Genomic DNA, 24,009 nt, shown 5'->3' with positions numbered 1-24,009 from the left:
ATCATTCTGAAAGAATCTCTTTTTGCTAACATCAATAGATACTTCTCTTGCTCCGCATGCTCTTTCAGTGAATGTGTCAGATGTCATTCTGTTCATTTTTTCTCAACTTTCCTTCCTGTACCATTGTCCCAGACTCTCTTGTTTATAGTCTTGTTTTAGATTTGAAGTGTAATCTGCATATACTTAATTTATTTAAATTATTTAAAATCATAATATGTAAATACATAGATTTTTATTACAGAAAGAGGGGAAACTTCTTGATAATCAATCATCTGTGGATTGATGGAAAAAGAAAAAGAGAGAAAGTATAAGTGTAGGAATTTATTAGCTGGTTTTCATTCAATGGTTAAGATTTTTCTTCAAGCACTATTTGAAAGATAGATGCTTTATCCCAGGATTTCATAAAAGTATAATTTATGATTTAGAAAGCACTTGTACTTCATGAATGCACATGGACAAATATATCCAGGGATTATGGATTTCTAATTATATCAGAAGATGATGATGACCATGTGAAAGAGTGCCTGAACATGAACGGTCTTATGTGTAATAAATAAAGCTATTCTGTGACTTCACAGATGAATTGTATTATTATCATATGTAAAGACTTGGTTAAATTTACCCTACTACCATAGTTAAGATACATACAAGAAGAATAGCAGTGGTTTAAGTCATTAGTATGGGATATTTTAATATGTACTCCTTTTCCTTTTGAGTTAAAACTCAAAACATAATGTTTGTAATATTCTTTCCTAAATGTATGGATATCACCACCTTTAATCTCTAAAAAGGATGAGATTTAGATATGGCCCAGAAGGAAGGTAAAATCAGCTGTCACATTTAAAATATATCTTCATCTCTGCCATGATATTTTATGGAGAACTTTGTATGTTTATTCTATGTCTTTCCACATTGAGAATTATAAAAATGAGATAACATGTATTATTGGTCTAACAAATGTCTCAATAAAGTAAGCTCAGTTTTGAACCATATTTATATGAAGTGGTAATTTCCTTTTAAAACGAAGCATTTTCTAAGGAGTTCTGGGCTTATTTCAAAAGATGAGATACAAGTTCTGTGCATTTTTATACTTATTACGTGTACAATGTTGGGTAAACTACATAAAGCTCGTGAGCTTCACATTATTTGTTTTGGAAAAGGGTCATGATTAAGTGAGATATTGTATTTGAAAACTTTTTGTAGCATGTTTACTATACTTTATAATTCTTTATACTATTAATGTTTTAGATATGAAAGTTACAATTACCCTAAGAGGAAAAATGGTTCCTTGTCTGATTTGACATTTAATCTTTCTTCACAGCTTTTATTGTTTTTGATGTTAAAAAGTGTTTTTTTTTTTTTATCTAAGTCCCATTTGTTCCCTGATTATCTCAGGAGAAAACTTAGCATGTAAATTTTACCAGACAAACAAGTAAACAAGTATATCACTAGTCCACTAGTTCTCAGTACAATTCAGTCGCTCAGTTCTGTCCGACTCTTTGTGGCTCAATGGACTGGGAGCATGCCAGGCCTCCCTGTCCATCACCAAATCACTGAGCTTGCTTAAACTTGTGTCTATCAAGTCAGTGATGCCATCCAACCATCTCATCCTCAGTCGTCCCTTCTCCTCCCACCTTCAATCTTTCCCAGCATCAGGGTCTTTTCCATTGAGTCAGTTCTTAGCATCAGGTGGCCAAAGTATTGGAGTTTCAGCTTCAGCATCAGTCTTTCTAATGAATATTTAAGACTGATTTCCTTTAGGATGGACTGGTTGGACCTCCTTGCAGTCCAAGGACTCTCAAGAGTCTTCTCCAGCACCACAGTTCAAAAGAATAAACTCTTTGGCACTCAGCCTTTTTTATACTCCAGCTCTCACATCCATACATGACTACTGGAAAAGCCATAGCTTTAACTAGATGGACCTTTGTTGGCAAAGTAACGTCTGTGCCTTTTAATAAGCTATCTAGCTTGGTAATAATTATCTTGCAAGGAGCAAGTGTCTTTTAATTTCATGATTGCAGTCACCATCTGCAGTGATTTTGGAGCCCAAAATATAAAGTCTTTCACCGTTTCCCCATCTATTTGCCATGAAGTAAAGGGACTGCAAAGAGTCAGACACGACTGAGCGACTGAACTAACTAACTAACTAACTAATGGGACCAGATGCCAAGATCTAAGTTTTCTGAATGTTGAGCTTTAAGCCAACTTTTTCACTCTCCTCTTTCACTTTCAAGAGGCTCTTTAGTTGTTCTTCACTTTCTGCCCTAAGTGTGGTGTCATCTGCATATCTGAGGTTATTAATATTTCTCCTAGCAATCTTGATTCCCACTTGTGCTTCATCCAGCCCAGAATTTCTCATGATGTACTCTGCATTTAAGCTAAATACACAGGCTGACAATATACAGCCTTGATGTACTCCTTTCCCTATTTGGAACAAGTCTGTTCCATGTCCAGTGCTAACTGTTGCTCCTATACCTGCACACAGATTTCTCAGGAGGCAGGTGAGGTGGTCTGGTATTCCCATCTCTTGAAGTCTTTTCCAGAGTTTGTTATGATCCACACAGTCAAAGGCTTTGGTGTAGTCAATAAGCAGAAGTAGATGTTTCTCTGGAACTCTCTTTCTTTTTCAATGATCCAACTGATGTTGGCAATTTGCTCTCTGGTTCCTCTGCCTTTTCTAAATCGCAGCTTAAACATCTGGAAGTTCATGGTTCATGTACTGTTGAAGCCTGGCTTGGAGTATTTTTGAGTATTACTTTGCTAGTACGTGAGATGAGTGCAATTGTGTGGTAGTTTGAGCATTCTTTGGCATTGCCATTCTTTGGGATTGGAATGAAAACTGACCTTTTTCAGTCCTTTGGCCACTGCTGAGGTTTCCAAATTTGCTGACATATTGAGTGTGACACTCTCACAGCATCATCTTTTAGGTTTTGAAATAGCTTGCCTGGAATCCATCACCTCCACTAGCTTTGTTGGTAGTGATGCTTCCTAAGGCCCACTTGACTTCGCATTCGAGGATGTCTGGCTCCAGGTGAGTGATCACACCATTGTGGCTATCTGGGTCATGAAGACCATTTTTGTATATGCATTTTTGCCAACTGTTCTTAATACCTTCTGCTTCTGTTAGGTCCATACCATTTCTGTCCTTTCTTGAGCCCATCTTTGCATGAAATGTTCCCTTGGTATCTCTAATTTTCTTGAAGAGATCTCTAGTCTTTTCCATTCTTTTGTTCCCCTCTATTTCTTTGCACTGATCACTGAGTAAGGCTTTCTTACCTCTCCTTGCAATTCTTTGGAACTCTGCATTCAGATGGGTATGTCTTTCCTTTTCTCCTTTGGCTTTTGCATCTCTTCTTTTCTCAGCTATTTGTAAAGCCTCCTCAGACAACCATTTTGCCTTTTTGCATTTCTTTGTCTTGGGGATGGTCTTGATCACTGCCTCCTGTACAATGTCAGGAACCTCTGTCCATAGATCTTCAGGCACTCTGTCTATCAGATCTAATCCCTTGAATCTATTTGTCACTTCTACTATATAACCAAAAGGGATTTGTTTTAGGTCGTACCTGAAAGGTCTAGTGGTTTTCCTTACTTTCTTCAATTTAAGTCTGAATTTGGCAATAAGGAGTTCATGATCTGAGCTACTGTCAACTCCCGGTCTTGTTTTTTGCTGACTGTACAGAGCATCTCCATCTTTGGCTGCAAAGAACAGAATCAATCTGATTTCAGTATTGACCATCTTGTGATGTCTATGTATAGAGTCTTCTCTTGTGTTGTTGGAAGAGGGTGTTTGCTATGACCAACGCATTCTCTTGGCAAAACTCTGATAGCCTTTGCCTGCTTCATTTTGTATTCCAAGGCCAAATTTGCCTGTTACTCAAGGTATCTCTTGACTTCTTTGCCTTCCAGTCCCCTATAATGAAAAGGACATCTTTTTCAGGTATTAGTTCTAGAAGTTCTTGTATGTGTTCCTAGAACCATTCAGCTTCAGCTTCTTCAGCATTACAGGTTGGGGCATAGGCTTGGGTTACAGTGATATTGAATGGTTTGCCTTGGAAATGAACAGAGATCATTCTGTCATTTTTGAGATTGCATCCAAGTACTGCATTTCGGACTCTTTCGTTGACTATGATGGCTACTCCATTTCTTCTAAGGGATTCTTGCCCATGGTAGTAGATATAATGGTCATCTGAGTTAAATTCACCCATTCCAGTCCATTTTAGTTCACTGATTCCTAAATGTTGATGTTCACTCTTGCCATCTCCTGTTTGACCACTTCCAATTTGCCTTGATTCATGGACCTAACATTCCAGGTTCCTACACAATATTGCTCTTTACAGCATTGGACTTTACTTCCATCACCAGTCACACCCACAACTGGGTGTCGTTTTTGTTTGGCTCCATCTCTTCATTCTTTCTCGAGTTTTTATTTCCCCACTGATCTCCAGTAGTATATTGGGCACCTACCGACTTGAGGAGTTCATCTTTCAGTGTCCTATCTTTTTGCCTTTTCATACTGTTCATCGGGTTCTCAAGGCAAAAATACTGAAGTGATTTCCTATTCCTTTCTCCAGTGGACCACATTTTGTCAGAACTCTTCACCATGACCCATGCATCTTGGGTGGCCTTACATGGCATGGCCCATACTTTCGCTGAGTTAATCAAGGCTGTGGTCCATGTGATCAGATTGGTTAGTTTTCTGTGATTGTGGTTTTCTTTCTGTCTGACTGACCTTTTAGAAGTAACATCCAATAAAGATGTCCTTTTCATTATAGGGGACTGGAATGCAAAAGTAGTAAGTCAAGAAACACCTGGAGTAACAGGCAAATTTGGCCTGGGTTGAGGAATGACCAGGGCAAAGGTTAATAGAGTTTTGCCAAGAAAATTCACTGGTCATAGCAAATACCATCTTCCAACAACACAAAAGAAGACTCTACACATGGAAATCACCAGATGGTCAATACTGAAATCAGATTGATTATATTCTTTGCAGCCAAAGAGGGAGAAGCTCTATACAGTCAGCAAAAACAAGACCAGGAGCTGACTGTGGCTCAGATCTTGAACTCCTTATTACCAAATTCAGACTGAAATAGAAGGAAGTAGGGAAAACCACTAGACCATTCAGGTATGACCTAAATCAAATCCCTTATGATTATACAGTGGAAGTGAGAAATAGATTTAAGGGCCTAGATCTGATAGATAGAGTGCCTCATGAACTATAGAATGAGGTTCGTGACATTGTACAGGAGACATGGATCAAGATCATCCCAATGGAAAAGAAATGCAAAAAAGCAAAATGGCTGTCTGGGGAGACCTTACAAATAGCTGTGAAAAGAAGAGAAGCGAGAAGTAAAGGATCAAAGGAAAGATATAAGCATCTGAATGCAGAGTTCCAAAGAATAGCAAGAAGAGAAAAGAAAGCCTTCTTCAGCGATCAATGCAAAGAAATAGAGGAAAAGAACAGAATGGGAAAGACTAGAGATGTCCTCAAGAAAATTAGAGATACCAAGGGAACATTTCATGCAAAGATGAGCTCAGTAAAGGACAGAAATGGTATGCACCTAACAGTACAGTTCAGTTCAGTTCAGTTGCTCAGTCGTGTCCGACTCTTTGTGACCCCATGAATCGCAGCAAGCCAGGCCTCCCTGTCCATCACCAACTCCAAAAGTTCACTCAAATTCGCATTCACTGAGTCAGTGATGCCATCCAGCCATCTCATCCTCTGTTATCCCCTTTTTCTCCTGCCCCCAATCCCTCCCAGCATCAGAGTCTTTTCCAATGAGTCATTTCTTCGCATGAGGTGGCCAAAGTACTGGAGTTTCAGCTTTAGCATCATTCCTTCCAAAGAAATCCCAGGGCTGATCTTCAGAATGGACTGGTTGGATCTCCTTGCAGTCCAAGGGACTCACAAGAGTCTTCTCCAACACCACAGTTCAAATGCATCAATTCTTCGGCGTTCAGCCTTCTTCACAGTCCAACTGTCACATCCATACATGACTACTGGAAAAACCATAGCCTTGACTAGACGGACCTTAGTCGGCAAAGTAATGTCTTTGCTTTTGAATATGCTATCTAGGTTGGTCATAACTTTTCTTCCAAGGAATAAGTGTCTTTTAATTTCATGGCTGCAGTCACCATCTGCAGTGATTTTGGAGCCCCCAAAAATAAAGCCTGACACTGCTTCACTGTTTCCCCATCTATTTCCCATGAAGTGATGGAACCAGATGCCATGATCTTCGTTTTCTGAATGTTGAGCTATAAGCCAACTTTTTCGCTCTCCTCTTTCAATTTTATCAAGAGGCTTTTTAGTTCCTCTTCACTTTCTGCCATAAGGGTGGTGTCATCTGCATATCTGAGGTTATTGATATTTCTCCCGGCAATCTTGATTCCAGCTTGTGTTTCTTCCAGTCCAGCATTTCTCATGATGTACTCTGCATAGAAGTTAAATAAGCAGGGTGACAATATACAGCCTTACATACTCCTTTTCCTATTTGGAACCAGTCTGTTGTTCCATGTCCAGTTCTAACTGTTGCTTCCTGATCTGCATACAGATTTCTCAAGAGGCAGGTTAGGTGGTCTAGTATTCCCATCTCTTGAAGAATTTTCCACAGTTGATTGTGATCCACACAGTCAAAGGCTTTGGCATAATCAATAAAGCAGAAATATATATGTTTTTCTGGAACTCTCTTGCTTTTTCCATGATCCAGCAGATGTTTGCAGTTGATCTCTGGTTCCTCTGCCTTTTCTAAAACCAGCTTGAACATGAGGAAGTTTACTGTTCATATATTTCTGAAGCCTGGCTTGGAGAATTTTGATCATTACTTTACTAGCATGTGAGATGAGTGCAATTGTGTGGTAGTTTGAGCATTCTTTGGCATTGCCTTTCTTTGGGATTGGAATGAAAATGGACCTTTTCCAGTCCTGTGGCCACTGCTGAGTTTTCCAAATTTGCTGTCATGTTCAGTGCAGCACTTTCACAGCATCATCTTTCAGGATTTGAAATAGCTCAACTGGAATTCCATCACCTCCACTAGCTTTGTTAGTAGTGATGCTTTCTAAGGCCCACTTAACTTCGCATTCCAGGATGTCTGGCTCTAGATGAGTGATCACACTATCGTGATTATCTGGGTCGTGAAGATCTTTTTTGTACAGTTCTTCTGTGTATTCTTGCCACCTCTTCTTAATATCTTCTGCTTCTGTTTAGAAATCTCTATGCAGGTCAGGAAGGAACAGTTAGAACTGGATATGGAACAACAGACTGGTTCCAAATAGGAAAAGGAGTACGTCAAGGCTGTATATTGTCACCCTGCTTATTTAACTTATATGCAGAGTACATCATGAGAAATACTGGGCTGGAAGAAACACAAGCTGGAATCAAGATTGCTGGGAGAAATATCAGTGACCTCAGATATGCAGATGACATCACCCTTATGGCAGAAAGTGAAGAGGAACTAAAAAGCCTCTTGATGAACGTGAGAGAGGAGAGTGAAAAAGTTGGCTTAAAGCTCAACATTCAGAAAACGAAGATCATGGTATCTGGTCCCATCACTTCATGGGAAATAGATGGGGAAACAGTGAAACAGTGTCAGACTTTATCTTTTTGGGCTCCAAAATCACTGCAGATGGTGACAGCAGCCATGAAATTAAAAGATGCTTACTCCTTGGGGGAAAAGTTATGATCAACCTAGACAGCATATTCAAAAGCAGAGACATTACTTTGCTGACTAAGGTCCATCTAGTCAAGGCTATGGTTTTTCCAGTAGTCATGTATGTGACAGTTGGACTGTGAAAAAGGCTGAGCGCCAAGGAATTGATGCTTTTGAGCTGTGGTGTTGGAGAAGACTCTTGAGAGTCCCTTGGACTGCAAGGAGTCCAGCCAGTCCATTCTGAAGGAGATCAGCCCTGGGATTTCTTTGGAAGGAATGATGCTAGAGCTGAAACTCCAGTACTATGGCCACCTCATGTGAAGTGTTGACTCATTGGAAAAGACTCTGATGCTGGGAGGGATTAGGGGCAGGAGGAGAAGGGGACGACAGAGGTTAAGATGGCTGGATGGCATTACTGACTGGATGGATGAGTCTGAGTGAACTTTTGGAGTTGGTGATGGACAGGGAGGCCTGGCTTGCTGCGATTCATGGAGTTACAAAGAGTCGGACAGGACTGAGTGACTGAACTGAACTGAACTGCCCTCTGATGGAGGATAAGAGGCTTATGGAAGCTTTCTGATGGGAGAGACTGTCTGAGAGGGAAATTGGGCCTTGTTCTGATGGGCGGGACCATGCTCAGTAAATCTTTAGTCCAATTTTCTCCTGATGGGTGGGGCTTGTTCCCTCCCTTTTCTTTGACCAAGGCCAAGCTAGAGTGGAGTAATGGAGATAATGGCAACCTCCTTCAAGAGGTCCCATGCACACACTGCTGCACTTAGTGCCCCCAACCCTGAAGTAGGCCACCGTCGACTGATGCCTCCAGCGGAGACTCATGGATACTCAGGGGAATGTTTGGGTCAGTTTCTTGTGGGGTTTCTGCTCCTTTCTCCTGAGTCCTGGTGCACAGCAGCTTTTGTTTTTGCCATCCAAGTGTGTGTTTGCACAGTCCTGTGTAAGTTCTGGTGGCTCTGTGATGGGTTCATGGCGACCTCCTCCAGAGGGCTTATATCATATGCAGGACGACTGTATCCAGAGTCCCTGTCCCTGCAGCAGTCCACTGCTGGCCTGTACCTCCACAGGAGACACTCAACCACAGTTCTGGATCAGTCTCTGTGGGTTCTCTGCATCCTGTTGCACATGAGTTTTGTTTGATTCCTTTGGGCTTCTCTGGCGGGTATGGGGTTTGTTTCTAAACAGTTTCGCCCTTCCTACCATCTTGCTGGGGCTTCTCCTTTGCCCTTGGATTTGGAGCATCTTTTTTTTGGTGGAATCCAACTTTCTCCTGTTGATGTTTGTTCAGCAGCAAGTTGTAACTTTGGAGTTTTCACAGGAGAAGAAGAGCACAATAATTTATCTTGGCGTATGTAATAATTTATTTTTTGTAAACACTAATATCATCTATTAGCTCATCATGCATACTCATTAAAGAACAGTATCAATGATCAGTAGACATTTTCTAAAATGCACAAGGAGATGACAGATGATGCTTCAGCCTGCAAAGAGGACTGATTTCTTCATGAACCACTTTGCTTATTTTAAATTTTTTTTTAATTCTGAATTTTCTATCTTAGAATTTCTAACTTTCTAGGAAGAAAATGAAAACAGTAAAAAGTCTCTAATCTGGATTCATTCTAAATTCTTACAAGAAAAGAATGAAATGAAAGTCTCTCCATTATTGTATTGGAAGTTCCAGATTTGGGGCAGCATAAGAAACATCTAAGAGTAATGGGCTTTAAACTTTTCCAGAAATGCTCATACTTTGGTGTATGGAACACTAGTGTCATTTAAAAAACTGAAATGTGGAAGTTTGACTTAACAGTAATTACATCTCCAAAAGAATTCCATTATTTTGGATAATGTTATTAAGAGGAAATCAACTCAGGAAGCTGCTTCTTTCTGTTTCAAAAGTCTCTGCATTTCTCCCCCTGCATTTCAAACTGCTCTTAAAGTGGGTTAACAAGCAAATGTATATGTTTTTAAACATCTTCTCTCTAGACACGAAGAATATAAAAGAGGTTGTGGTTACTTATGGTTCTGGGTTGTGCCTCTGCGACTCAGTTTCACAGAGGAATTTTGGTAGAATTTATAAATTAAAAAATTTATAAAAGAAAACAGATTATTTTGTTTTTCTTTCTGAATTTTATTTTATTACTATGCTTCAGAATCAGTTACAGAAGTAACAGAGGCAATAAATAGAGTATACTTACTTCCATTCTTATTATTTGTGGATTTCATTGAGACCAAACATGTAAACAAAAGCATACCATTTTAACCCTGTTCATCTGTTTGAAAGAGAATTCCAAGGCCAAAGCCACAGCTGCTGACACTAAACAGATGTGTTCTGTCAGAGTCTGACTTGGCACTTCAAGTTCACCTTACCCTGAGTTTATTCTCAGGCCATTATAGGAATAAATCGCTACATTTATGATAATTTCTTTCCAGAAGGAAAATGATTTTGAAAGGAATTGAGTAGAAAATTCACCTTCGGGGACTGACTGGATAGTGACAGTATTAGACATCAAAGTCAACCCTTATATAAGGGAGGGCATTTCTTGAACTTAAAAATGAAAGCTAATGTACCTAGGTCCAGTAAACATCCATTCCAACCTCATTTTTAATGTAGAGAAAGCTAAAAGTTACATTTCCCATTGAGTTAATGTTAAATCTCTTGGATGTGTTAATAGTATTGTGGTTATGTACAGAATATCCTCTTGTTCTTAGAGGATATTCATACTAAATCAGAGATCTCCCTCAACTTATGATGGGGTTGCATCCTAATCGATCAATTGTAAGCTGAAATGTCTTAAGTCAAAAATGCCTGAACATCACAGCTTAGCTTAGCCTACCATCAACCTGCTCAAAACACTCACCTTAGCCAACATTGGGCAAAATTATCACCATGAGGTGTGGCCAAATTTTGTTTTAAAAAGGAATTTTAAAAATGCACTGTAGAAATAACAGAATATTTGTTGAATGAGAAGCATAAATCCTCAATCTGCGTCTAATTTTTCAGGGTAAAATATGCTGTGGAACTAAAGACAAATTGATTGAGTTCTACTTGGACAGTGTTAGGATCAGGCTGATTTAAATGCAGGAGTGTCAAATCAATTTTCAAGACTTTTTCACATCACATTTTAAAGATTAGCCAATCATGTTTATCAAATATCCCTGGAATTATTTCTCTAATATTATTTTCCATTGTCCTACCAAACCATCATAATACTCTGATGCCTAATATTTTAACATTTTGGTGTCCTTGATCTCCAGACTGCTTTACATACCCAAATAAGGCATGGTAATCCTTTGTCTTTCTACCAATCTCAATTTGTGTTTCACAGAATATAGCTACAAGGTGAAGAATAGATTAACAATTTTTCTCAGTGATTGGTAACCATAAATATTAAAAACTAGAGTAAAATATAACGTAAAACTCATGCTTAATTACAAATAGGAATAGATGCTCATTTCTTAATACACAGGAAAGAAATAAGAAAAAAAAAGATTTAAAGTACAGTGCAAAATGTACCAAAAAGAATATCAGGGTAAAATAGTCTCAAGTTTAAAATAGTAGCTGATGCTAATTATTAGTGAGGGACATTGCAATAACATCAATAACACAGCTGTTGACACCTCACAACACATAACAAGCTGTGTTGTTGCACAGCAATCAGAATGAGTGGGAGCTTCGTAAGTGTTATTCCCTGTAATAAATTAGCATCATACTTTGAATATGCACAAAAATTGACCGACCCAAGCAAAAATATTTTTGCTTTCCCCCATGGAATTTTTCCTGGTGGTAAAATAAATGAAATCATCATTTAATTCTTCTCACCTGGCACCAGGGTCAGCTCTAGGTAAAATGCTGCTATAGGAAAGTCTCTGGCTCACTGCTATTTAGAGCAGCACCTGCATCACCCTGAGCTTGTGAGAAATGCAGAATCTCAGGCCCACCCAGAGCTCTTGAGTCTGAACCTGCAGTTGAACATGGTCCCCCAGGAAATTGGCTTACATATTAAAGTTTGAGAAGCCCTGCTCTAGTTCATCTCACTTGTTGGTTTTCTCCTTTGATCCACTTCCCTACAGGGCGTTCTTGCCTGGATAAATCATTCTTTGTACCAGGCAAGTAGGCAAGTAGCTATTTTACAGGCAGAACAATATGTTCATAACCTGCCCTTGCTGTTACTTTCTTCTTCTAACATTGTACCCATCAATGCCTTCCCTGAGTCATCAAGCCTGCTGGCCTGATTCAGGGCAAACCAAAAGATTTTCATCTTTCTGTGATGTTTCATCCCCTTTTCACTATAGCACAGAGAAAAGAGAAGGCAATGTTGGCTGCTCTTACTCTTTCTTGCCAACTTCCCTCTCCCCTGCTGCCTTCAGAAATACAGAGCAATTAACACCCAGGGTGAGTTCAAAGTAAGCCCACTGGTATTTTCATCCATTTGCAAAATTATCACAGAACCTTCCCACTTTTAACACAGACACAGTAGTAGCTTTAAGCAAGCACACTGCTATCCAGAGTTCTGAATTATTAGAGATGTAGAAACTGTTGAATTTCTAGAGCAAAAGGCACCCTAATACCTGTGAAAGCAGATCATGTATCATGAATTGTGCTTGACATCTTCAAACTCATGTAAAATAATATAGAGCTTAAGTAGCAGTTACTTAATATATTTAGATTTTTTTTCTGAAAATAAAATTAAAATACTCTTCATATTGAAGAGTGAGCTTTTAAGGAACTAATCTTCCCACAAAGAACAATAATTAACCTGGCCAAAATGCAAAAAAAAAAAAAAAAAAAAGTCCAAAATACAAATACCCTCACAGTCCAAAAAACCCAATGGAAAGATCTAGAGGGTTCTGGAAGCTAATAAGCAGGCATATTTGGAAGGAGAGTCGAAACTTAGAGCAAATGAATAGAGTCAGATAACTGGTAAATCCTAGGGAAGGAAATGGCAACCTATCCCAGTATTCTTAATGGTAAAATCCCAGAGACAGTAGAGCTTGGTGAGTCACAGTCCATGGAGATGCAAAGAGCCAGACAAGACTGAAGCAAGTGAGCACAAATGCTCACAAATGCTAATGTTATGGAACCAGGTTTGTTTTGCCTAACACAGCAAGTCAAACACTGAGATGCCAAGATTTACAGCAAAGAAAGGGTTTATGCACAGGGCAACTAAATGGCTATTAATCATGAAACAATTGCTAAAATGGAGGAATATATAGTGCAGAGAAACTGTATTATTTTCCTATTGCAACTGAAACAAACTTAGTGGTGTAAACATAAGAAATTTATTTTCTGTAGTTCTGGAGACTAGAAGTCTGAAATGGGTTTCACTGGCCTAAAATCAAAGGGTTGACAAGGCTGCACTCACCCAAAATCTCTAGGGAATAATTCATTTTCCTGCCTTTTCCAGCTCCTAGTGGCTGCCTGTATTCATTGGCTTATGACCCCTTTCTCTGTCTTTAAGGCACATTACATCAATCTCTGTATCTGTCACTACATAGCCTTCTCCTTTTGCCTCCACTTGGATGATACAGAATAACTTAATCAATCAGCAAAATCATATCTGTCATATAAAGTAAAATTCATAGATTCCAGGGATCAGGACCTGGATATCCTAGGAGGGAGGCACTATTCTACCTCCCACAGAAAGGTATATAAGAAGGCGCATCCATGACAACCTGGGTAGTTAAGGCCTCACAAAGGAGAAAGTATTAGTACAAGGCCTGGACAAGATGTGGCTTGTTAAAAGTTAATAATAACAAGGACAGAGTACAAGAGGGATTAGATGGAGTTTGGAATAGAAGAGCTTTTCCAAAGTGAAGAAAGCTAAGGGAAACTTGTTGGGAGGCATGGGAAAGAATGTCACATTTGAGGGGAGGACAAGAAGTTCACATTACTGTAGCTTAAGACAAAAAGGACAGTGGAATGGCTCACATACAACTCACTATGAGACATAAACAAAATTTAGATTTTTTTTTACTATAGACAAAGTGAATTACTGGGGAATTCTAAGCAGGGCAATAACACAATCATATTATAATAGAAAGATCCTTTGGATGGAGGTCACCAGGCAGCAGACAGATAAGCATGCAGGACAGGAGTACATGAGGGATAATGAGGACCTTAATAATATCCTCTAAGAATGTTTCTTCTTCTACTTCTATTTTCAAAAAATCATCTTATTTACAACCCTGTGTCTTTTAATGACAGCCTATAAATTGTGGAGTTTTCTTTTTTAAACTCATTGTCTCAGAATTTTAATATGCTGAGGGTCACACATCAGGTCACACCATCTCTGAAGACAGTCAAAGAGCAATAACAGACCAATTCTCAGAAACCTCTGGGAAAATAAAAGTAAATTTCAATCTCTGAAAGATTTACATTGCTGAACCTTTACCCTACATGATGGGAAGTCACCTATGAGAAACTTTGATTCCAGCCCTGAAAGCCCAAAGTGGGGCATTTTTTATAGTATTACATTTTAAAGTATTGCATTAATTTGCTTCTCAGGAATATATTTTTTAAAGAAAGAAAGAAAAAAAAATCTACATTACAACATTCCCATTAACAACATCTGAGAAGTAAACTATGTCTGCATTTGAAAAATCCTCCAAAGGGCTTCTTTTCCTATTCCATTTGTGAGAAAATTAAGGTTAAAAATCAGAAAACTTGTTCTTGGCAGACAAATTTTTCCTTCACTCAAAATGATATTAAAAGGGACATTTCTGAGTTTAAAGTACAATCAAGTTCCCTGACCCCTTTTCTTCATCCATAAAGTTGGAATTGTAGAAATATTCTATGTTTTCCAAAATTGGCCTAAAATTTTACAATTGGGGAATAGTGGATCATGATTTAACATTCTCGATTGTTTTCCACTATCACTGGAATGTAGATTACTATAAATTAGCAATACAGACTTCCTCACAAAACTCCTTCCTTCTTCCATTTTTCTCACCCTCCCCTTCTTCCTTCCTTTCTTCACTTTGTGATCTTTTTAATCTCACAAGTAAAATTAAATTAAATATCAGTTATAGAGGAGGCAGTTTGGAATTAAATGTATTTACTATTTCTTTCGGAGAAGGCAATGGCGACCCACTTCAGTACTCTTGCCTGGAAAATCCCATGGACAGAGGAGGAGCCTGGTAGACTGCAGTCCATAGAGTCACAAACAGTCTACCACGAGTGAGCAACTTCATTTTCACTTTTCACTTTCATGCATTGGAGAAGGAAATGGCAACCCACTCCAGTGTTCTTGCCTGGAGAATCCCAGGGATGAGAGAGCCTGGTGGGCTGCCGTCTCTGCGGTCCCACAGGGTCGGACACGACTGAAGTGACTTGGCAGCAGCAGCAGCAGCAACTATTTCTTTTGATTGTGTAAAATCTATCATTGTAGGGGAGAGATCAATATGGCAGAGTAGGAGGACATAGAGCTTATCTTCTCTCAGGAATACAACAAGGGTGCATCTACACATGGAATAATTCTTACTGAAAACTAATGAGACTGGGAGAAAGACTCTTACACAATCAAATTGTAAGAAAGATACACACAGAATCAAGTAGGAAGGGATGAGAAGTGATTGGGCTGGGGGAAACATGGATTACATGGAGAGATTACATGGAGAGACATATTTCCTGGGCATGAGTGGTTGAGTCACATTTGGACACCCAGCTCTGGAGTCTGACATCAGGAAGACACGTCTCTTTAGCTGATTAGAAAATCAGTGGGACTAAAAGGAGAGCTGTAAGAAACCTAAACTCTGCTGGAAAAGAACATGCACACATTTGTTAGCTTTCGAAACATGGTGGAGAAGTCAAATTGAAACTGCCCAGGATTCTGGTCCATTTCCCTTGATTGTCCCAGCACATGCCCCAGCCTGAACTGAGTGCCCAGTCAGGCACCAGGAGCTTCATGACACAGCTTCACACTAGGGTGAGATGCAGCTGACAGAAGCTGGAGGGAGAATTCAGCTGTGATGGATGGAACTAGCTCAGACCTGGAATGGCATCTGAGAAAGGCAGTAGAAGCCATTACTGGCACTTTACAGAGGCATTAGTGGCAGTCCAGGACTTTGACTAGGGTTGGAGATACATAGCCTAGACCCAGACTCACACCAAGCACTTTCTCTAGCCCTTCTTAGTCCACTGCTACTCCCTTCTGGTTTGAGAGTGCCAGTGTTAAGAGGGAGAGGTTAACAAAAACAGATCAGACTTAACCTTCAGGGCTTCTGCTCCAGCATTCTGGGAACCAATTTTGACCCCCAAATTGGGCTACACCCCAAAGGTCGGTGTAGCCACTGAACAGAGAAGAAATTTAATGACTATGAATTTAAAACAAGCAGATATAGAGCAATATACATGAACTTAATGGAAACCACAAATCAAAAACCATAACAGGTAACACAAAAACTAGAGCAAAAGGAACACAAGCACAGCACTAAAGAAAATCATCAAACCTCAAGGGAAGGAACTAAAAGAAGAAGAAGAAAAAAAAAGATAAGAATTGTACAAACAACCAGAAAACAGGTAACAGAATAGAAAGAAGCACAGACTCATCAACAATTACTTCAAATGTTAATGTGACTAATGCACCATTCAAAAGACACAGGGAGGCTGATTGGATTAAAAACTAAGATTCATTTATATGCTGCTTACCATGAACTTCCTGATGTTCAAGCTGGTTTTAGAAAAGGCAGAGGAACCAGAGATCAAGTTGCCAACATCTGCTGGATCATGGAAAAAGCAAGAGAGTTCCTGAAAAACATCTATTTCTGCTTTATTGACCATGCCAAAGCCTTTGACTGTGTGGATCACAATAAACGGTGGAAAATTCTGAAAGAGGTGGGAATACCAGACTACCTGACCTGCTTCTTGAGAAATCTGTATGCAGGTCAGGAAGCAATAGTTAGAACTGGACATGGAACAACAGACTGGTTCCAAATAGGAAAAGGAGTATGTCAAGTCTGTATATTGTCACCCTGCTTATTTAACTTCTGTGCAGAGTACATCATGAGAAATGCTGGACTGGAAGAAATGCAAGCTGGGATCAAGATTGCCGGGAGAAATATCAATAACCTCAGATATGCAGATGACACCACCCTTATGGCAGAAAGTGAAGAGGAACTAAAAAGCCTCTTGATGAAAGTGAAAGAGGAGAGTGAAAAAGTTGGCTTAAAGCTCAACATTCAGAAAACGAAGATCATGGCATCTGGTCCCATCACTTCATGGGAAATAGATGGGGGAACAGTGTAAATAGTGTCAGACTTTATTTTGGGGGGGCTCCAAAATCACTGCAGATGGTGACTGCAGCCATGAAATTAAAAGACGCTTACTCCTTGGAAGAAAAGTTATGACCAACCTAGATAGCATATTCAAAAGCAGAGACATTACTTTGCCGACTAAGGTCCGTCTAGTCAAGGCTATGGTTTTTCTAGTAGTCATGTATGGATGTGAGAGTTGGACTGTGAAGAAAGCTGAGCCCCGAAGAATTGATGCTTTTGAACTGTGGTGTTGGAGAAGACTCTTGAGAGTCCCTTGGACTTCAAGGAGATCCAACCATTCCATCCTAAAGGAGGTCAGTCCTGGGATTTCTTTGGAAGGAATGATGCTAAAGCTGAAACTCCAGTACTTTGGCCACCTCATGCAAAGAGTTGACTCATTGGAAAAGACTCTGATGCTGGGAGGGATTGTGGGCAGGTGGAGAAGGGGACAACAGAGGATGAGATGGCTGGATGGCATCACTGACTCAATGGACGTGAGTCTGAGTGAACTGCAGGAGTTGGTGATGGACAGGGAGGCCTGGTGTGCTGTGATTCATGGGGTCACAAAGAGTCAGAAACGACTGAGCAACTGAGCTGAACTGAACTACAGGACATTTACCAGGGCTAAAGACACAAATAGACTAAAAATGAGAGGATGGAAAAAGATGTTTCATGCAAATGAACAAGACAAGAATGTGGGGGCAGCATTATACATATCAGACAAAACAAACTGTAAAACAAAGGCTGTAAGAACAGGCAAGGAAGGATATAATGATAAAGGGACCAATACAAGAAGAGGATATAACACTCATTAACATATATGCACCTAGTATAGGGGAACTTAAATATATAAAGCACATATTAAAGGACATAATGGTAGAAACTGACAATAATACAATAATCATAGATAATTTTAACACTTTACTTACATCAATGGACAGATCATTCACATACAAAAATCAATAAGGCAACAGTGGTCTTAAATGTCCAAATAGATCAATTGAAATTAATAGAAATCTACAGGACATTTTATTCAGAAACAGTGGAATAAACATTGTTTAAGTATACACATAATGCTCTTGAGGTTAGATCACATGCTAGGCCACAAAACAATTCTCAACACACTTAAGAGGATAGAAATTACTACCTTGAGCCTTTTTTCAGACCACAACAATATGAAACTAGAAATCAATGATAGGAAGAAAAATGGGAAAACAAAAACAGGGAATAAACAACATGCTACTAAAAAGCCAATGGCTCAAAGAAGGAATTAAAGAAGAAATCAGAAAATATCTTGAAATTAATGAAAATGAAAACACAACTTTGAAAAATCTATGGGATTCCGCCAAAGGAGTTGTAAGAGGGAAGTTTATGCTATACTAAGAAACAAGAAAAATCTCAACCTAAATTACTATATAAAGGAATTAGAAAAAGAAGGAAAAAAAGCTCCAATTCAGCAGGAGAAAAATAATAAGCTAATAAAAGTAAGAGATGAAATAGAGACAAAAATTTTTCTTAATATCAATGAAACTAAGAGCTGATGTTTTGAAAAGATAAATAAAATATGAGACATTAGTCAGGTTCATCAAGAGAAAGAGAAAGAGGCTTTAGACAAACAAAATAATAAATTAAAGAAAGGAAATAACAATTGATATCACAGACATATAAAAATCATAAGAGAATAGTATGAACAAATTGGACAACCTAGGAGAAATGGACAAATTTCTAGAAACATACAACTTTCCAAGACTAAATCAAGAAGAAAGACAATCTGAAGAGACCAATCACTAGTGCTAAAAGTGAATACATAATAAAGAAAACTCCTAGCAAGGCAAAGTACAGGACTGGACAGCTTCACAGGGGAAATCCCATCAAACATATGAAGAAAAACTAATATTTATTCTTCTCAAACTACTTCAAAAATCAAAGAGGATGAAATACTCTCAAACTCATTCTATAAGGCCACTATCATTCTAATAACAAAACCAGATAGAAACATTGACAAAAAGAAAGAGAAAGAATATTATAGGTCAATATCTCTGATGAATATAGATGCAAGAAATCCTAAACAAAATATTAACAAACTGAATTTAACAATATGTAAAAAAGATCATGCATCATGTTCAAGTGGGATTTATCCCAGGAATGTCAGTATGGTTCAGTATCCACAAATCAATCATGTGGTATACCATATTAACAAAAGGAAGAATAAAAATCATATAATTATCACAATAGATGCAGAAAAAGAATTTGACAAAATCCAACATCCATTCTTGATAAAATCTCAACAAAGATGATATGGAGGAAACACATCTCAACATAATAAACACCATTTATTACAAACCAACAACTAATGTTAAACTCAACAGTGAAAAGCTAAAAGATTTTCATTTAAAATCAAGAATAAGACAAGGATGCCTACTCTTGCCACTTACATTCAACCTAGTATTGAAAGTCCTAGCCACAGCAATCAAAAAAGAAAAAAGAAACAAAAGACATCCAAACTGAAAGGAAAGAAGTAAAACAATCATTTTTTGCCGATGACATGAAACTTTATATGTGCTCTGTCACGTTAGTCATGTCCGACTCTTTGTGACCCCATGGACTGTAGCCTGCCAGGCTCCTCTCTCCTTGGGGTTTTCCCAACAAGAATACGGGAGTGGGTTGCCATGTCCTCCTCCAGGGCATCTTCCTGACTAAGGGACTGAACCCATGTCACCTACATCTCCTGTACTGCAGGCAGATTCTTTTGCTACTGAGCCACTGGGGAAACCTGGTACTCTATATAGAGAATGCTAAAGTCTCTGTCAAAAATGTTAGATTTAATAAATGAATTCAGTAAAGTTGTAGGATACAAGATTAATATAGAAATCTGTTGCTCTTCTACACACTAACAACAAACTCACAGAAAGAGAAAGCAAGAAAATGATCCTGTTTAAAATTGCATTAAAAAGAAGAAAATACCCAGGAATAAAGAAAATGAAAGACCTGTACTCTTGGGGAAATTGGGTGAATTAGTAACATGCAGAACAATAATGGAAATTAGGAGTAAGTGCTCTGATGAAGGTGCAGATAAAGAACCGGTGCAAGAGGGGTTAGGATATGTAACTATGCCTGGATCAGTTCAGTTCAGTTCAGTCACTCAGTCATGTTCAACTCTTTGTGACCCCATGAACTGCAGCACTCCAGGCTCCCCTGTTCATCACCAACTCCCTGCCTGGACAGAAAGTATTATTTGACGGAGACTTTAAATGGTTGGTAGGATTTGGAAACACAAAGATGGAAATTAGGATGTCTCAGACTTCTGAAATGGCTTGTGCAAATCTATGCAGGTTGAAGAGTATAACATGTATACAGAGGATAAATTAGTTGACTAAAATGTAAGGGTAGGTACTTTGGAGGAATAGAAAATGAAGTCACACAGCAAGACAAGCAACAGAGTGTGCAAGATACCAAGCTGATGATTTTGAATTGTAGTATTTAGATAACAGAGATCTCCAAAAATATTTGGACAGGAGAGAGATATAAACAATAGAGTTCCCATTATCAAGATTGCAATCTGCTTTAAAAATGATTTTAAGTAGAGAGATCAGAAAGTAGGCTGATTTTCTAGTCAATAAATTTTCAGTGAGTATCTGCTCCTTATTGAGGTAGACCCAAAGATACAAAGATTCAGAATTGTTAATACTTGCTTTGGTGAGTCAACATGACTCACTAGTGATGAAGTGATGGACTATCAGATGCTAAACAAGAAGGAGGTATATGTAGATCAAAAAAGGGATATTTGATTACTGAAAGAGTTAAGGGAGAAAAAATTATCTTGGAGTCCTCCAAATTAAGGCTGCCTCCTCTCCCTCCATCAGATTGAGAGAGTCAATTCCTAGGCAGCTTGATAAGAAGTTTTAGGGTCCCCGAGGAGAGAGGATTCTGGAATTCTCAAGGAGGAGGAAAGGACAAACATTTGTTTTGTTTTGTTTTTTTTTCCTCTACATTCCTTAGTCTTAGTCACATAAAACATTTTTATTTTTATTTTTAAGCCTGGAACTGATGATTACACAACAAACAACTCAGTTTAAACTCTGTACTAAGGATTAGAAGACTCTTGGAGAAGACTCTTGAGAGTCCCATGGACTGCAAGGAGATCCAACCAGTATATTCTAAAGGAGATCAGTCCTGGGTGTACTTTGGAAGGAATAATGCTAAAGCTGAAACTCCAGTACTTTGGCCACCTCATCAAAGAGTTGACTCATTGGAAAAGACTTTGATGCTGGGAGAGATGGGGGCAGTAGGAAAAGGGGACGACAGAGGATGAGATGGCTGGATGGCATCACCAACTCGATGGATGCGAGTTTGAGTGAACTCCGGGAGTTGGTGATGGACAGGGAGGCCTGGCATGCTGCAATTCATGGGGTCGCAAAGAGTCTGACACTACTGAGTGACTGAACTGAACTGAATTGAAAGCATACATGAGATTTTACCATCTTAACCATATTTAGTGTATAGTTTAGTGGTATTAAGTACATTTTACACTGTTATTTAGCCATTACCATCATTTATCTCCATAACTTCATCTTCCCAAACTGAAAATTCCATGACTGAGTGACTGAACTGACTGAACTGATTTAGGATTATATAACAATAATGTATCCTGCTTGCGGACAGTTTCTCCTTCCTGAAAACCTTCTGGCTAATCATGTTAGCAAAGGAGAAAAGGAAAGATATAAGCATCTGAATGCAGAGTTCCAAAGAATAGCAAGGAGAGATAAGAAAACCTTCCTCAGTGATCAGTGCAAAGAAATAGAGAAAAACAACACAATGGGAAAGACTAGAGATCTCTTCAAGAAAATTAGAGATACCAAGGGAACATTTCATGCAAAGATGGGCTCGATAAAGGACAGAAATGGCATGGACCTAACAGAAGCAAAAGATATTAAGAAGAGGTGGCAACAATGCACAGGAGAACTGAACAAAAAAGATCTTCATGATCCAGATAATCACAATGGTGTGATCACTCACCTAGAGCCAGATATCTTAGAATGTGAAGTCAAGTGGGCCTTAGAAAGCATCACTATGAACAAAGCTAGTGGAGGTGATGGAATTCCAGTGGAGCTATTTCAAATCCTGAAAGATGATGCTATGAATGTGCTTCACTCAATATGCCAGCAAATTTGGAAAACTCAGCAGTGGCCACAGGACTGGAAAAGGTCAGTTTTCATTCCAATCCCAAAGAATGCTCAAACTACCTCACAACTGCACTCCTCTCACACACTAGTAAATTAATGCTCAAAATTCTCCAAGCCATGCTTCAGCAATACGTGAACCGTGAATTTCCAGGTGTTCAAGCTGGTTTTAGAAAAGGCAGAGGAACCAGAGATCAAATTGCCAACATCTGCTGAATCATGGAAAAAGCAAGGGAGTTCCAGAAAAACATCTATTTCTGCTTTATTAACCATGCCAAAGCCTTTGACTGTGTGAATCACAATCAACTGTGGAAAATTCTGAAAGAGATGGGAATACCAGACCACCTGACCTGCCTCTTGAGAAATCTGTATGCAGGTCAGGAAGCAACAGTTAGAACTGGACATGGAACAACAGACTGGTTCCAAATAGGAAAAGGAGTATGTCAAGGCTGTATATTGTCACCCTGCTTATTTAACTTCTTTGCAGAGTACATCATGAGAAATGCTGGGCTGGAAGTAGCACAAGCTGGAATTCAGATTGCTGGGAGAAATATCAGTAACCTCAGATATGCAGATGACACCACCCTTATGTCAGAAAGTGAAGAGGAGCTAAAAAGTCTCTTGATGGAAGTGAAAGAGGAGAGTGAAAAAGTTGGCTTAAAGCTCAACATTCAGAAAACTAAGATCATGACATCTGGTCCCATCACTTTATGGGAACAGATGGGGAAACAGTGTAAACAGTGTCAGACTTTATTTTGGGGGGCTCCCAAATCACTGCAGATGGTGATTGCAGCCATGAAATTAAAAGACGCTTGCTCCTTGGAAGGAACGTTACGACCAATCTAGATAGCATATTCAAAAGCGGAGACATTACTTTGCCAACAAAGGTCCATCTAGTCAAAGCTATGGTTTTTCCAGTAGTCATGTATGGATGTGAGAGTTGGACTGTGAAGAAAGCTGAACGCTGACGAATTGATGTTTTTGAACTCTGGTGTTGGAGAAGACTCCTGAGAGTCCCTTGGAGTGCAAGGAGACCCAACCAGTCCATTCAAATGGAGATCAGTCCTGGGTGTTCTTTGGTAGGAATGATGCTAAAGCTGAAACTCCAGTACCTTGGCCACCTCATGCGAAGAGTTGACTCATTGGAAAAGACCCTGATGCTGGGAGGGATTGGGGGCAGGAGGAGAAGGGGATGACAGAGGCTGAGATGGCTGGATGGCATCACTGACTCGATGGACATTAGTTTGAGTGAACTCTTGGAGTTGGTGATGTACAGGGAGGCCTGGCGTGCTGCAATACATGGGGTCGCAAAGAGTCTGACACAACTGAGCAACTGAACTGAACTGAATCCTGTTATCCTAAAATGTAGATTATGGTATTGGGTCTAGTAAGATCTTTACAACCTCCAGACATTCTTTTGATTCATTGTAATAACTAATTAAAAGGTATATAACTCCATGGCTAACACTAGCAAGGGGGTATTCTTTCTACCCCCTTCTGGTGTCTATGTCTCTATCGGATGTCTCTATCTCTTTCATACTTTAATAAAACTTTATTACACAAAAGTTCTGAGCAATCAAGCCTCATCTCAGGCCCCGAACTGAATTCTTCTCCTCTGGAGGCCAAGAATCTTGGTGTCTTTCATGGTTCAGCAACAACCTTTCAAGATCATATTTTGAGGCTTGACTGCAATGAAACTGAAAACATAAGATAATGAAAATTGAAGTCTGATTAGGTCCTAATAGTTACAGTGCTGAATTTAAACCTTCAGTGCATTTAGACTATGTGTGAACTCAATATGTTTTGAACACAAGGGGAAAAAGAAGAGAGTGGGAAGAATCAAGGGAGTAACACTGACACATATACACTAGTATGTGTGAAACAGGTAGTGCGAAGCTGCTGTATAGGACAGGTAGCTCAGC

The sequence above is a fragment of the Capra hircus genome, chromosome 8 (genome assembly GCF_001704415.2).
Source record: "Capra hircus breed San Clemente chromosome 8, ASM170441v1, whole genome shotgun sequence".
Lineage (NCBI taxonomy): Eukaryota > Metazoa > Chordata > Mammalia > Artiodactyla > Bovidae > Capra > Capra hircus.
This window is presented reverse-complemented; position numbering follows the sequence as displayed.